Source organism: Lissotriton vulgaris, chromosome 4_1 (assembly GCF_964263255.1).
Source record: "Lissotriton vulgaris chromosome 4_1, aLisVul1.2, whole genome shotgun sequence".
Taxonomy (NCBI): domain Eukaryota; kingdom Metazoa; phylum Chordata; class Amphibia; order Caudata; family Salamandridae; genus Lissotriton; species Lissotriton vulgaris.
The window spans coordinates 836,624,683-836,641,005 of NC_141691.1; the positions used below are offsets into that span (position 1 = coordinate 836,624,683).

General features: G+C 47.2%; 1 protein-coding gene across 1 annotated transcript in view; it reads right to left on the reverse strand.

Annotated features, from left to right (window-relative positions):
- Positions 1 to 16,323, reverse strand: part of GMPR (guanosine monophosphate reductase) — a 491,435-nt gene that overhangs the window by 91,985 nt on the left and 383,127 nt on the right. The gene's annotated exons all lie outside the window — the stretch shown is intronic.

A 16,323-nucleotide genomic window follows, 5' to 3' on the forward strand; every position in this document is an offset into this window, starting at 1 on the left:
TAAATACATGTAATAAAATGCAATATTTGTGTTGTTTGTCCATCTTGTTTTTCTTTCTTTCCCAGTTATAGGCAAAGTATGTACCTATAACACACTTCAGATCTTGAGCAACTGAGCTCACTGATGTAGAGGGGTAAGTGAATCCACTTACTCACCCAGAGCGACTTGAAAGATAGTCACCCTCACTTTGGTCCTGGAGAAGGCCCACTAACCCATTTGGGCAAACAAGGGCCGAAACGTGTCGACCTATCACAATCTAACACAAAGAGCGGTGGATCATGAACACATCCACTTGAGCACCACCTACAATTTTTTTAACAATGCCCCTTTCATATCAAATAAAAGACCAAAGAAGGAAAGGTAGGTAATTTTAAACAGCCATTTTGGCATTATGCACCTTTCAGTCACACCTGTCTTGAAACCAGATGGTCTCCCTCCAGGTGGAGGAATGCAGATCACTTGGAGAACTAAAAACTCAAGTGATAAAGACCCAATGGCGATGCTATTCCACTAACAGACAGAGCGGAGAATCCACATATACTGCACCCTGAGTTAGTGTGAATGAGGGTCTCCAGAACACAGATTGTAAGACCCTGAAAAGTAAGACATGTGAGTCATTCTCCTCTGATTATGATCATAATTATGTGGAAGCCGAAAGAATCTCCACTTCTCTCTCCCTCTTTGGATTATATGCATTAGATGTGGTAACCAAACTTCTCAATCTTCTGTTTCCTGTGTATGATGCTGGCACTCCTATTTGTATCAGCCTGGTAACTGGACAAGGGAATGAGCACAACATTTCTAAGGGTCTAGACAAATGTGCCGCTCTGGACTAGAATGAACTACCACTGTCTAACGCAATGGTATCAAGAAACTCCTGATATTGGAACATTTTATTTAGCCTCAGAAACCAAAGAACAGGATATCTAGTGACCGTACGCAGCAGACGATGTAAGGTCTGTCTTCAGAAACACTTCAGATTCAGATCCCACTCTTAATTGACAATAACTTGTGGCTTAAACATACCCCTCCCTCTGTTTCTCTATTAACTATTCTCTCTGTTAGTTTGTCAACAATATTCTCATCAACATCTTGAGTAACAATAGATTGACTGAGGACTCCGACCTATGTTATACCTGTCTGAATGCCTTGGAAAGGGTACCACTAAAGACAAGTGTTCTCAAGTGGAAGTAAGTCAACATGTCAGCACTATTGGAATACTGATTAATAAATAAAGATGTATTACTACTTGCACACTAAAATCCTTGTGCAACGCCCCACTGTAATTAGCTGCCCCAGTGGTTTAGTATGGCTGAAATGCAAGCATCGATAATGGGCACACCATTCCCTGGTTTGGAAGTAAAACCATAAACGATTGGGGAGCAATTGGCCCTTCATCATAGTGGGGTCTAGTTCCACTGGGACAGCATCCACATATGATAGCTGTGCCCTTGTGCTGCACCACGCAAGGTTTGATTGACACTCTTGTGCACAGTGGATGAATAAAATCTGCATGCCCACTAATTTCCAAAAAGAGTCTGGCAAAGGCATACTACGACAGTAAATTAGCGGCACTCTGTCGTCAGCAAACTCTGGGCACACTCACGGAGTCATTCTTATCTATTAAGGACAATTACAGATTCGAACCAGCCCTGGACAATATATATCCTCCTCTTCTCAGGAAACTATATTTACAATGGAGGCATGGGACTCTTCCCATCGGAGCTCTAACTAGCAAGTGGAGTAAATCAGCAATTAGCTTATGCCCGGCTTGCAGAGTGGACAATGAATCAGAACTCCACATAGTCTTTTTCTGTCCTGCTTACCACGCCTCCCGCAAGAAATGGATTATCCGCATATGTAGGAGCTTGGGGTTCGCGGAGTGCCTGGCCGCGTTTAGAGTACTGAAATCAGATCTGACTGATCACATTGTCTTTGCTGTGGCTAAATATTTAGGTGCAATGTGGTACCTGAGAAGTCAGTACCTTAAGGCTGGACACTGATTATTGACTGACTGTAGAACAAAACCTGAAACTCTATATAGAGGAAAACTTTTATGTACCTGATGAATTGTGATGTTTTAATGTTTTATTGTTTTAATACTTATGAAATGAATTATGCATATCTTTTATGGTGATATAATTACCGAAATAAAGATTTATGAAATGAAATGAATAAAATATTGGCTGTAGAATATCGAATTACAGGAATATTGTATCCAAATTATTGAGGGCCAAAATATTGACAGCTTATTATATATCAGTAACTATAGATTTACTATACTTGACCACACACATATACCTCAAATATATATATAAGAGTATGTAAGGCGTGCCAGCATGGCAGTAATCGGACCACATACAAAACCCTGTCCAGTGACAAGGAGAATCTTATAACTAAGTCCCTCAACTGCAAAACAGATTATGCCATCTTAGTGCTGGAGTGCTCTTGTGGGCTTCACTACGTTGGTAGCGCGATATTACAAGCACACAAGAGGGTACTCCAGGACCTAAGGGCGATAAAAAATTAAGATCAGGCATATCCAGTAGCCCAGCATTTCAGTGAATTACATGAAGAAAATCCCAGTGGTCTGAGATATTTCCTGATAGATGCGGTCACTCCTAATAAAAGAAGGTGGTGACAAAGAAAGAATACTCAGACTTCTAGAGGCTAATTACATCATCAACCTCGATACAAAAAATCGAAGAGGACTGAATGCCACTGAGGAACTGTATACTTGTGTATAATTAAACTGCGAGAAATGAACACGTTAAAGTCACAATTTAATAGGCCATCCACAAACTGCTAATCAGTGTCTACGAATTGTCTGCCATTCTACATAGTAATCTATAAACTCTGGCTGCCACACTTTACACAAGTTTTTAACACATAGGGTGAATTAGTATTTTTAATAGGGTTTTTAACACATTTTTTAATATTAAATTAACATTTTTGCACAGCACTTGCACTTTAAAATTTACAAGTTTACATGGAACTAAAAGAGAACCAAAAGAGATCTGTACTGTATTTGCTGAATTTACACTTTGTTGAAGAACTGTTTATTCTACTTTAGGTATTTATACCGAAATGTTTTACATTAATGATTTTATTTAATGTAGAAATTGTGCCTTTTAACAACAAATCATATGATGTTTTAGCAAATCACGTTACAGATTGAATGAAACTGTTTGGTATAATCAGTTTTTGATCAATGTTTGGGAATTTTACGCATAATCAATTGAGCTAAGGTACTTTACTGGAACAGTTACTTTTATCAAAAGAAATGTTTTGCCAGTAATTTTCCCTATTTCTTTTAAACTTGAATAGTTCTTTTGTTTCCATGGTTCTTACAGTCAGGCACTTGTCACTTTAAAAATACTGGTTGAGTAATACAAAAAAGAAAAAAAGAAAAAAGAGGAGAAAAAATGGTATAAAAAAACTGCTCACCTGACAGAGCGTGTCATGTGATCAAGGCCTGTGACGGGCTGAAACACATCATGGCTATAGAGGTCTTCGAGCAATAAAATATTGATTTGCTGCACAACGCTGTGGTCTGTGCTCCGTTCGTTTGTGGGAAGGCATTTGGTGACGGAGTAGATCGCTGATATATATATATAAAGCACTCCGTAGCTCAGCTTCAGTAGCTCAATCTGCGCCACTCCTCAGCAAATAAGGACACGGACCAGGTAATGGATGCTGAATTATTTTATTTTGTGCTGTTCTGTCGCCTTAACGTTTCGGCTCCTGAGAGCCTTGATCACATGACAACGTGAGCAAATGAAACCACTGCATTTAAAGTGACTGTGCATAGGATAGATACGATCATGTGATACAATAAATAGTAGACAATGAGGACATACTACAAGTCGCTCTGTGGCAGTAAAAAATGGTCATACAAAACTGTGTAAATTTACATGTAGCCACCGGTGGGGAAATGAAACATACAGTACTGAGATTGCCTTGACTAATGTGCAAAAATAGCTAAATGTGTGCAATAATGCGCATATGTGCAAAACATGGCTATATACATTATGTTTCCATAGGAGATTTGTTGAATGCATGGTTAAATCCACATTGTAAGATACGTCTCCTAGTGAAGGTAAATATTGGTGCCTATTTGAACTCAACATATATCCTCGGTTAAATCCATAACGCAAGTCTATGGCATGCTAAAACCTAGGAGTGAAATCCATATGCCCAGGTTTTATATCTGGTTCGCATCTCTCAGTAAAGTATTGATTACAGTTACCCCTGGTACCAACAACTGCCAAAAGCGGATCACCATATAATTTACTCAACATTGTGAGTTGCCCTAATTCAATATAAGACATCAATGGTAAATCATAGGATAAATCCCTGCAGTGTAGCATGTTACCGTCTGCCAATTAATATTTATAAACTCACCGATCTTCATCCTAAAATTAATGTGCAAAAAGTGCTAGTGTTAAAGTGCAAAATGTTACATTAAAATCAGTTATGTACATATGGAGAGCCAAATACTTCTCATTGGGATGGACTGAGCCCAGTCACACCCTTCTGTTGGCAGATGAAAATAGCTCCTACAGCTCTAGAGATCCTAATTGCACACAATGTCCCATACACAGTAAAAGATCAATGCTAATATGATTTAAAATGAATTGATGTACAGAAGCAGCTTAGGAGTTTAAAAGCTCAAAAACTCAAAAGAGACATAGTTCCAATACATGATAACAGGAGACATGGAGGCTGATTCTGTCCTACAGCCATCAGATTCCCACAATTGGGAAGACCAGATTAAGCGGCTAAATCTACTAACTTGTAAGGGGGACTCCTCTAGAAATTGCATTATTTGATATAAATACAGAGTGACACTAACAATTTTTTTATACTTTAAGACAATAAATAACTGTTAAGACCACCTTCTGATCTCTCCTGCTAAGATAAAAAGTCACTGTGATTAAAACCAAGAGGGATCCAACCTGATATATATATATATATTTCTCCACTCGCCCAAACTGTCCGGTCGGCATATAGAAGGATACACATATATAAAATCAAGATACATAGATGTGGAGTTAAGAACTGTAAATCTAAACTTACGTATATTCACTCACCTCTTCAATTACTTGGTTGTCTATATTTTATCTCAAATGCTCTGGTTTGAGAAAATACCCCTTTTTGTGCAGTCACCCCCATATTTTGCTGAATTTTATTGCTGTCTTTTTTTTACTGTGCACTGTGATATTGCTAATGAGGCCCCAATGCATGTGCTCTGACACCTTATATATGGTCAATTGTGTAATCCCTAATTGGCATATTTAACTTCCTATAAGGCTATAGTGTGTGGTGCAGAAACACACCCATGGCATGGAAAGCTAAACGTAACCTTTGGACTGCAACACTTATTGTGCCATCCAGTAGTGTGACAGGGAAAACCTGGCTTCAGGTGTACCATTGTAGCCTGGCTCCTGCAGTTTAAACTAGGAATAGGAGAAAAAGCAAAAGATTTTGCTGGCAGAGTTTGCGGAGTGTCACCCACTCTGCGTTCTGCTTGGAATGCAGAGTTTCTGCAGAAGTTTCCGGCACTAAAACTCAGCATGAGCAGCGCGACATGCTGAATTCTGCCCACTTGCAGAACTCCGTGTAATCTCGTAGTTTTTATGTAACTCTGCGGAATTCAGTGGAATGAAACTCCATCAGTTAAGCCCACCCCTAGTTTAAACATGCTGTCTGACGTGTCATAATTGTACTTTTTGACAGGGAAAAATCTCCCATTTCAATATTACGATTTCACGCCTATATAAGCCTGGTATCCTACAAGGTCGACTGCATTGTATTTGAAATTGATACTTACAGAAATGTAATGTCATTATGTCCATTTGGCATATTCGACCCGCACACCTTCTCAGTAGTCCAAAAAGGCACTGAGGTGCCTGTCACATACAAACATTACTTTCTGATGATGTGTTACTCATTTTGTGCTTTTCCTGTTAAATCTTTAAAAATTCATAGCTCTGGTAACCTTATTGGATATTTCTAGTTTTGGTGTCATTTTGTTTATTACATTTTACTATCTTATCATAATTCGGAGTGGGATTTTAATGGGTTGTGTATTTGACTTTTTTAGCTGTTTGGAACTTCTAAATGCTTTACATATTTACTCTAAGTTACGTCTGTCTGCTATTTGCCATGACTACCAGGGTACTTTTCACTTCTGTGGAAAGATTTGTCAAGATTAATTTTGTATTCAACCATGACAATGTATGTATGATGGAGATGCGGCCAACATTTTATAGGAGCCTGAAGAGTTAGTCCTAGTTGGATTATCTCTTCTCTTCCACCCATACAAGATGTAAATCACATGATGGAGTGGTTACTTTTGCTACAATATCAAGCTGATCCAAAAATATAGAGTGATATGGTATGCGAAATCATACATTTAGACCTAATATTATAACCAAAGTGAAATATCCCTGATCTATAGATTCTAATGCCACTTCCCACATAGAAAGGCCATCTTGGACTTTCAAATTATTTGTGATTTGCAATTAGTTGATATTTGATTTACTGCTGTGGCTCCATGGCAGTTTGTCATTCACAGGAGGTACCTGCATGGATGTTTGAGGAGAGAAGGAACAGTCTCATGTTTCCTGGTTGGGCCCTAACTGATGTAGTCATCCTGTTCAAATAAAATAGCTGTCCTAACAACAGGACAACAAAAGAGCAATAGTAGACACAACTCACAGGCTCTGGGATCTTTAGGAGCTGTCTATAAAACTTTTTTAACACTTAGAAGTCCGGGATTTTAAAGAATCTCCACAACAGTAATCCATAATTTCAGTTGTGCATTAAATACAGGTCTCTGTAGAACCAGTTGCAAGCAACATAAGGCCTAATTAGTATGTTGGTCTGAAAGCTTCCGACAGCAGGTCGGAGGCCTTTTGACCGGCATTCTTGGTTTGAATTTAGACCGCCGTATTATGATTAAGGCAGTCAGATTTCAAACTGGCTGGTCATTCCGGCTGGCTTCCAATGGGCTCAAGAAGCCCGTCGGCCAGTCGGAACTGCCACCATAATCCCATACGGATGGCATTTATGCCATCGGGATAATGATGTTGGTTTCTGACAGGCTTTTCATGTTGGGCTTTCCAACATGGAAAGTCTGTCAGAAAGTGACTTTGGGGGCCCCTAGTAGGGACCCTCTCACTCGGCGGCCTCCGGTTGGGGGCAGAGAGGCCCCCTGTAAATCCCTGCGCCGAGTGGTAGGCACCATGATGTGCTTGCCACACAGTGCAGGGATTTATAGCGACTCCCATTTCTCTATGAGAGCTTGTGCTGCGGCCGGTTTACGACCGCCGCACAAGCTCCCATAGAGAAATTGGAGTCTGCGACAGCACCATGTGCAGTCGCATCATAATCGCAGTTTCAGGCCGCTGACACGAGGCCGGTCGGTCTCGAAACCGCAGAGATGACGTTCGAAGGAAACTCTGACAGACATCCTAATCACACCCACAATGTGTTAGCAAAACTGATATTAAAGGTTGGGGAAATTCTCTTACAAAGTCGCAAACATCATGGAAACTGATTTTGAATGGCAGCTACAGGTCTCAGAGGTAGGGCTCCATCCTCCAACAAGTGACTGAATGCTAAAGGTAGCACAGATAAAACATAGAGGGCAGCCTTTCAAATCTTGGCTCTAATTTCATAAGTGGCAGCACAGTTTCTAATAATCACCCATGTTTAATCACAACAATTTCTAACTCAGTGGTTGGTGACACTTTCTGACAACTACAACCTTTCTTCAAAAGTTGTCAAAAAGAGTCAATTGGATTTTCACTTTTTCCCACTGAGGTATTGGTAAACCCTTAAAATGTGACAAACTATTTCTGTTGATCTTAGACCAAAGATGGATAATCTCCAATGCAGAACGTTCAATAGTTGTCATAGCTAATGCAATATCAGTATCTTCCTGTTGGCCTCCACAACCTCTTACCACTGATTTACGCATTACTCTTTGGTAACCAGCCAAGATCAATAGCAATTTGTCGGTGTGTAAATAGGGCACCCTATCAAGCTGTTATTGTCATTGCTCTGGATATTGCTATGTGTGTGATTTATAAGAATACAATATAGATCTTTTTACTCATTCATCTATTAAATATTTTAAAGATTGTTTTCACAAAAAGCCTCCTTGTGTTGGGGATGTTGGCTATAGCCTTGGCGTGGTTGAGAAATGGAGAATGGTGGCACAGTCGATGCAACTGTACAAGAAGAAGGTACGTACTCAGCAACTTCTTCGCATTCATGCTGTTTTTTTACCTTATTACTTTAATGATCTCAACAGTAGTTACTTCTGCATGCCTCAAGTATTATAAAGAACTTCTGCTTTCACAGAGTGTTTTTAAACTGCAGAAGCCACAGTCTCTACAGCATTCGGAAGCCGCCGGCCTTCAAGACATAACACAGTATTACTTTTTTGTGCTGTTGCACTGTTTACTGATTCTTTAGTTTAAAGACTCCACAAAATCACACTGTCTAGGCATCTCTGGGAGCATCTCCATCTTTGTGTTTAGTAGAGTGTCTAGTTCTTGGTGCAATAGTGCACTCCAAGACGTGTGTCAGTCTTTACCTCGTTAGTCACTGCATTTTGTTCCTCAGTCCCCTCATCTAAAACAAGCACTGGCGTTGCCAATAGGTCTCGCAGTAGGAAAGTTGGAGCTATTACAATTGTAAATAACAATGCCTTTTATTTTTGTTTTCATTTTAAAAACATAAAGGGCTTTGTCATTTACAAAACCAATAGCTCCAACTTTCCTACTGCGAGACCTATTGTGCACTGCACAGTGTGGGTGAAAGTGGCACTGCGTGGGTGTGAGTGGCTTTGAGTGAGTTGCGTTGCGTGGGTGAGTGGCGTTGCGTGGGTAAGTGGCGTTGCGTGGGTGAGTGGCGTTGCGTGGGTGAGTTGCGTTGCGTGTGTGAGTGGCATTGCATGGGTGAGTGTGGCGTTGCGTGTGTGAGAGTGGGCTTGCGTGGGTGTGAGTGGTGCTGTGTGGGTAAAAGTGGTGCTGTGTGGGTAAAAGTTGCACTGCGTGGGTGTGAGTGGCGTTGCGTGGGTGAGTGGCGTTGCGTGGGTGAGTGGCATTACATGGGTGAGTGGCGTTGCGTGGGTGAGTGGCGTTGCGTGGGTGAGTGGCGTTGCATGGGTGAGTGGCGTTGCGTGGGTGAGTGGCGTTGCGTGGGTGAGTGGCGTTGCGTGGGTGAGTGGCGTTGCATGTGTGAGTGGCGTTGCATGGGTGAGTGGAGTTGCGTGGGTGAGTGGCGTTGCATGTGTGAGTGGCGTTGCGTGGATGAGTGGCGTTGCTTGGATGAGTGGCGTTGCGTGTGTGAGTGGCGTTGCATGTGTGAGTGGCGTTGCATGTGTGAGTGGCGTTGCATGTGTGAGTGGCATTGCATGTGTGAGTGGCGTTGCATGTGTGAGTGGCGTTGCGTGGATGAGTGGCGTTGCATGTGTGAGTGGCGTTGCATGTGTGAGTGGCATTGCGTGGATGAGTGGCGTTGCGTGGATGAGTGGCGTTGCGTGGATGAGTGGCGTTGCGTGTGTGAGTGGCATTGCATGTGTGAGTGGCATTGCATGTGTGAGTGGCGTTGCATGTGTGAGTGGCGTTGCATGTGTGAGTGGCGTTGCATGTGTGAGTGGCGTTGCATGTGTGAGTGGCGTTGCATGTGTGGGTGGCGTTGCATGTGTGAGTGGTGTTGCATGTGTGAGTGGCGTTGCATGTGTGAGTGGCGTTGCATGTGTGAGTGGCGTTGCATGTGTGGGTGGCGTTGCATGTGTGAGTGGCGTTGCATGTGTGAGTGGCGTTGCATGTGTGAGTGGCGTTGCGTGGATGAGTGGCATTGCGTGGATGAGTGGCGTGGCGTGGATGAGTGGCGTTGCGTGGGGGAGTGGCGTTGCGTGGGTAAGTGGCGTTGCGTGGGTGAGTGGCGTTGCGTGGGTGAGTTGCGTTGCGTGTGTGAGTGGCATTGCATGGGTGAGTGTGGCCTTGCGTGTGTGAGAGTGGGCTTGCGTGGGTGTGAGTGGTGCTGTGCGGGTAAAAGTGGTGCTGTGTGGGTAACTTCAAAGGGTGTCGCTAGGATACAACTAATTCCACTACTTTGGAACCTAGTAGTGCAACCCCATATAAATATTCGTCCACAGGCTTTGGTAGACAGCCAGGCACCCATTTCCATCTTAATCCCGCCTGTCCCTTGGTTTCATAGCTCTAAGGACTGGTTTATCTTTCTGTTTCATGCATCAATTTTTGCACTGTATATAACTGTAATTGAATTGAATCACTTCATGCTTCACTGTCTTGGTGTGCTATTATTTGTCTTGTTTGACTCGATTGTTGTAAGTACTGTACATTTGTAAATTTGTATTTTTGTAGATACTGTGTACATGAACCCACTGCTTTGATGGTCATTTTGTTTGTGCTTGTGTTTTTTTGAAACTTTAAGAATCTCAAGAAAAAAAGAAAATAAATGTGATTGGAATACAAATCCAGTGGTCACGTGGTACATATGGACTGCGTGTCTGTAGAATTTCTTTGTTAATTTGTTTCCTGTCCAGCCAATCTGTTCTGTTTTCCGTGTGGGTAAAAGTGGCACTGCGTGGGTGTGAGTGGCGTTGCGTGGGTGAGTGGCGTTGCATGTGTGAGTGGCGTTGCATGTGTGGGTGGCGTTGCATGTGTGAGTGGCGTTGCATGTGTGAGTGGCGTTGCATGTGTGAGTGGCGTTGCATGTGTGAGTGGCGTTGCGTGGATGAGTGGCGTTGCGTGGATGAGTGGCGTTGCGTGGATGAGTGGCGTTGTGTGGATGAGTGGCATTGCATGGATGAGTGGCGTTGCGTGGATGAGTGGCGTTGCTTGGGTGAGTGGCGTTGCGTGGGTGAGTGTGGCATTGCGTGGGTGATAGTGGGCTTGCGTGGGTGTGAGTGGCGTTGCGTGTCTGAAAGTGGTGCTGTGTGGGTGAAAGTGGCACTGCGTGAGTGTGAGTGGCTTTGCGTGAGTGAGTGAGTGAGTGGCGTTGCATGTGTGAGTGGCGTTGCATGTGTGAGTGGCGTTGCATGTGTGTGTGGCGTTGCATGTGTGTGTGGCGTTGCATGTGTGTGTGGCGTTGCATGTGTGAGTGGCGTTGCATGTGTGAGTGGCGTTGCATGTGTGAGTGGCGTTGCATGTGTGAGTGGCGTTGCATGTGTGAGTGGCGTTGCATGTGTGAGTGGCGTTGCATGTGTGAGTGGCGTTGCGTGGATGAGTTGCGTTGCGTGGATGAGTGGCGTTGCGTGCATGAGTGGCGTTCCATATGTGAGTGGTGTTGTTTGGGTGAGTGGCGTTGCGTGGGTGAGTGTGGCATTGCGTGGGTGATAGTGGGCTTGCGTGGGTGTGAGTGGCGTTGCGTGATTGAAAGTGGTGCTGTGTGGGTGAAAGTGGCTCTGCGTGGGTGTGAGTGGCTTTGAGTGAGTGAGTGAGTGGCGTTGCCTGGGTGAGTGGCGTTGAATGTGTGAGTGGCGTTGCATGTGTGAGTGGCGTTGCATGTGTGTGTGGCGTTGCATGTGTGAGTGGCGTTGCATGTGTGAGTGGCGTTGCATGTGTGAGTGGCGTTGCATGTGTGAGTGGCGTTGCATGTGTGAGTGGCGTTGCATGTGTGAGTGGCGTTGCATGTGTGAGTGGCATTGCATGTGTGAGTTGCGATGCGTGGGTGAGTGGCGTTGCGTGGGTGAGTGTGGCATTGCATGGGTGATAGTGGGCTTGCGTGGGTGTGAGTGGCGTTGCGTGTCTGAAAGTGGTGCTGTGTGGGTGAAAGTGGCTCTGCGTGGGTGTGAGTGAGTGAGTGAGTGAGTGGCTTTGCGTGAGTGAGTGAGTGAGTGAGTGGCTTTGCGTGAGTGAGTGAGTGAGTGGTGTTGCGTGGGTGAGTGAGTGAGTGAGTGAGTGGCGTTGCGTGGGTGAGTGGCATTGCATGTGTGAGTGGCGTTGCATGTGTGAGTGGCGTTGCATGTGTGAGTGGCGTTGCATGTGTGAGTGGTGTTGCATGTGTGAGTGGCGTTGCATGTGTTAGTGGCGTTGCATGTGTGAGTGGCGTTGCATGTGTGAGTGGCGTTGCATGTGTGAGTGGCGTTGCATGGATGAGTGGCGTTGCGTTGCATGGATGAGTGGCGTTGCGTGGATGAGTGGCATTGCGTGGATGAGTGGCGTTGCGTGGATGAGTGGCATTGCGTGGATGAGTGGCGTTGCGTGGATGAGTGGTGTTGCGTGGATGAGTGGCGTTGTGTGTGTGAGTGGCGTTGCGTGTGTGAGTGGCGTTGCATGTGTGAGTGGCGTTGCATGTGTGAGTGGCATTGCATGTGTGAGTGGCGTTGCATGTGTGAGTGGCGTTGCATGTGTGGGTGGCGTTGCATGTGTGGGTGGCGTTGCATGTGTGGGTGGCGTTGCATGTGTGAGTGGCATTGCATTTGTGAGTGGCGTTGCATGTGTGAGTGGCGTTGCATGTGTGAGTGGCGTTGCATGGAAGAGTGGCGTTGCGTGGATGAGTGGCGTTGCGTGGATGAGTGGCGTTGCGTGGGTGAGTGGTGTTGCTTGGGTGAGTGGCGTTGCGTGGGTGAGTGTGGCATTGCGTGGGTGATAGTGGGCTTGCGTGGGTGTGAGTGGCGTTGCGTGTCTGAAAGTGGTGCTGTGTGGGTGAAAGTGGCACTGCGTGGGTGTGAGTGGCTTTGAGTGAGTGAGTGAGTGGCGTTGCCTGGGTGAGTGGCGTTGAATGTGTGAGTGGCGTTGCATGTGTGAGTGGCATTGCATGTGTGTGTGGCGTTGCATGTGTGAGTGGCGTTGCATGTGTGAGTGGCGTTGCATGTGTGAGTGGCGTTGCATGTGTGAGTGGCGTTGCATGTGTGAGTGGCGTTGCATGTGTGAGTGGCGTTGCATGTGTGAGTGGCATTGCATGTGTGAGTTGCGATGCGTGGATGAGTGGCGTTGCGTGGATGAGTGGCGTTGCATGTGTGAGTGGCGTTGCATGTGTGAGTGGCGTTGCGTGGATGAGTGGCATTGCGTGGATGAGTGGTGTTGCGTGGATGAGTGGCGTTGCGTGTGTGAGTGGCATTGCGTGTGTGAGTGGCGTTGCATGTGTGAGTGGCGTTGCATGTGTGAGTGGCGTTTCATGTGTGAGTGGCGTTGCATGTGTGAGTGGCGTTGCATGTGTGGGTGGCGTTGCGTGGATGAGTGGCGTTGCATGTGTGAGTGGCGTTGCATGTGAGAGTGGCGTTGCATGTGTGAGTGGCGTTGCGTGGATGAGTGGCGTTGCGTGGATGAGTGGCGTTGCGTGGATGAGTGGCATTGCGTGTGTGAGTGGTGGTGCTTGGGTGAGTGGCGTTGCGTGGGTGAGTGTGGCATTGCGTGGGTGATAGTGGGTTTGCGTGGGTGTGAGTGGCGTTGCGTGGGTGTGAGTGGTGCCCTGTGGGTGAAAGTGGCACTGCGTGGGTGTGAGTGGCTTTGCGTGAGTGAGTGAGTGAGTGGCGTTGCATGGGTGAGTGGCGTTGCATGGGTGAGTGGCGTTGCATGTGTGAGTGGCGTTGCATGTGTGAGTGGCGTTGCATGTGTGAGTGGCGTTGCATGTGTGAGTGGCGTTGCATGTGTGAGTGGCGTTGCGTGGATGAGTGGCATTGCGTTGCATGGATGAGTGGCGTTGCGTGGATGAGTGGCATTGCATGGATGAGTGGCGTTGCGTGGATGAGTGGCGTTGCGTGGATGAGTGGCGTTGCGTGGATGAGTGGCGTTGCATGTGTGAGTGGCGTTGCGTGTGTGAGTGGCGTTGCATGTGTGAGTGGCGTTGCATGTGTGAGTGGCGTTGCATGTGTGAGTGGCGTTGCGTGGATGAGTGGCGTTGCGTGGATGAGTGGCGTTGCGTGGATGAGTGGCGTTGCATGGATGAGTGGCGTTGCGTGGATGAGTGGCGTTGCATGTGGGAGTGGCGTTGCATGTGTGAGTGGCGTTGCATGTGTGAATGGCGTTGCATGTGTGAGTGACGTTGCATGTGTGAGTGGAGTTGCATGTGTGAGTGGCGTTGCATGTGTGAGTGGCGTTGCATGTGTGAGTGGCGTTGCATGTGTGAGTGGCGTTGCGTGGATGAGTGGCGTTGCATGTGTGAGTGGCGTTGCATGTGTGAGTGGCGTTGCATGTGTGAGTGGCGTTGCGTGGATGAGTTGCGTTGCGTGGATGAGTGGCGTTGCGTGGATGAGTGGCGTTGCATATGTGAGTGGTGTTGTTTGGGTGAGTGGCGTTGCGTGGGTGAGTGTGGCATTGCGTGGGTGATAGTGGGCTTGCGTGGGTGTGAGTGGCGTTGCGTGTCTGAAAGTGGTGCTGTGTGGGTGAAAGTGGCACTGCGTGGGTGTGAGTGGCTTTGCGTGAGTGAGTGAGTGAGTGGCGTTGCGTGGGTGAGTGAGTGAGTGATTGAGTGGTGATGCGTGGGTGAGTGGCGTTGCATGTGTGAGTGGCGTTGCATGTGTGAATGGCGTTGCATGTGTGAGTGGCGTTGCATGTGTGAGTGGCGTTGCATGTGTGAGTGGCTTTGCATGTGTGAGTGGCGTTGCGTGGATGAGTGGCGTTGCATGTGTGAGTGGCGTTGCATGTGTGAGTGGCGTTGCATGTGTGAGTGGCATTGCGTGGATGAGTGGCGTTGCGTGGATGAGTGGCGTTGCGTGGATGAGTGGCGTTGCGTGGATGAGTGGCGTTGCGTGGATGAGTGGCGTTGCGTGGATGAGTGGCGTTGCATGTGTGAGTGGCGTTGCATGTGAGAGTGGCGTTGCATGTGTGAGTGGCGTTGCGTGGATGAGTGGCGTTGCGTGGATGATTGGCGTTGCGTGGATGAGTGGCGTTGCGTGGATGAGTGGCATTGTGTGTGTGAGTGGTGTTGCTTGGGTGAGTGGCGTTGCGTGGGTGAGTGTGGCATTGCGTCGGTGATAGTGGGCTTGGGGGGTGTGAGGGGCGTTGCGTGGGTGTGAGTGGTGCCCTGTGGGTGAAAGTGGCACTGCGTGGGTGTGAGTGGCTTTGCGTGAGTGAGTGAGTGAGTGGCGTTGCATGGGTGAGTGGCGTTGCATGTGTGAGTGGCGTTGCATGTGTGAGTGGCGTTGCATGTGCGAGTGGCGTTGCATGTGTGAGTGGCGTTGCGTGGATGAGTGGCGTTGCGTGGATGAGTGGCGTTGCGTGGATGAGTGGCGTTGCGTGGATGAGTGGCGCTGCATGTGTGAGTGGACTTGCATGTGTGAGTGGCGTTGCATGTGTGAGTGGCATTGCATGTGTGAGTGGCGTTGCATGTGTGAGTGGCGTTGCATGTGTGAGTGGCGTTGCATGTGTGAGTGGCGTTGCATGTGTGAGTGGCGTTGCGTGGATGAGTGGCGTTGCATGTGTGAGTGGCGTTGCATGTGTGAGTGGCGTTGCATGTGTGAGTGGCGTTGCGTGGATGAGTTGCGTTGCGTGGATGAGTGGCGTTGCGTGGATGAGTGGCGTTGCATATGTGAGTGGTGTTGTTTGGGTGAGTGGCGTTGCGTGGGTGAGTGTGGCATTGCGTGGGTGATAGTGGGCTTGCGTGGGTGTGAGTGGCGTTGCGTGTCTGAAAGTGGTGCTGTGTGGGTGAAAGTGGCACTGCGTGGGTGTGAGTGGCTTTGCGTGAGTGAGTGAGTGAGTGGCGTTGTGTGGGTGAGTGAGTGAGTGAGTGAGTGGCGTTGAATGGGTGAGTGGCGTTGCATGTGTGAGTGGCGTTGCATGTGTGAGTGGCGTTGCATGTGTGAGTGGCGTTGCATGTGTGAGTGGCGTTGCGTGGATGAGTGGCATTGCATGTGTGAGTGGCGTTGCATGTGTGAGTGGCGTTGCATGTGTGAGTGGCGTTGCATGGATGAGTGGCGTTGCGTGGATGAGTGGCGTTGCATGGATGAGTGGCATTGCGTGGATGAGTGGCGTTGCGTGGATGAGTGCCGTTGCGTGGATGAGTGGCGTTGCGTGGATGAGTGGCGTTGCGTGGATGAGTGGCGTTGCATGGATGAGTGGCGTTGTGTGGATGAGTGGCGTTGCGTGTGTGAGTGGTGTTGCTTGGGTGAGTGGCGTTGCATGGGTGAGTGTGGCATTGCGTGGGTGATAGTGGGCTTGCGTGGGTGTGAGTGGCGTTGCATGTCTGAAAGTGGTGCTGTGTGGGTGAAAGTGGCACTGCGTGGGTGTGAGTGGCTTTGCGTGGGTGAGTGAGTGAGTGGCGTTGCGTGGGTGAGTGGCGTTGCATGTGTGAGTGGCGTTGCATGTGTGAGTGGCGTTGCATGTGTGAGTGGCATTG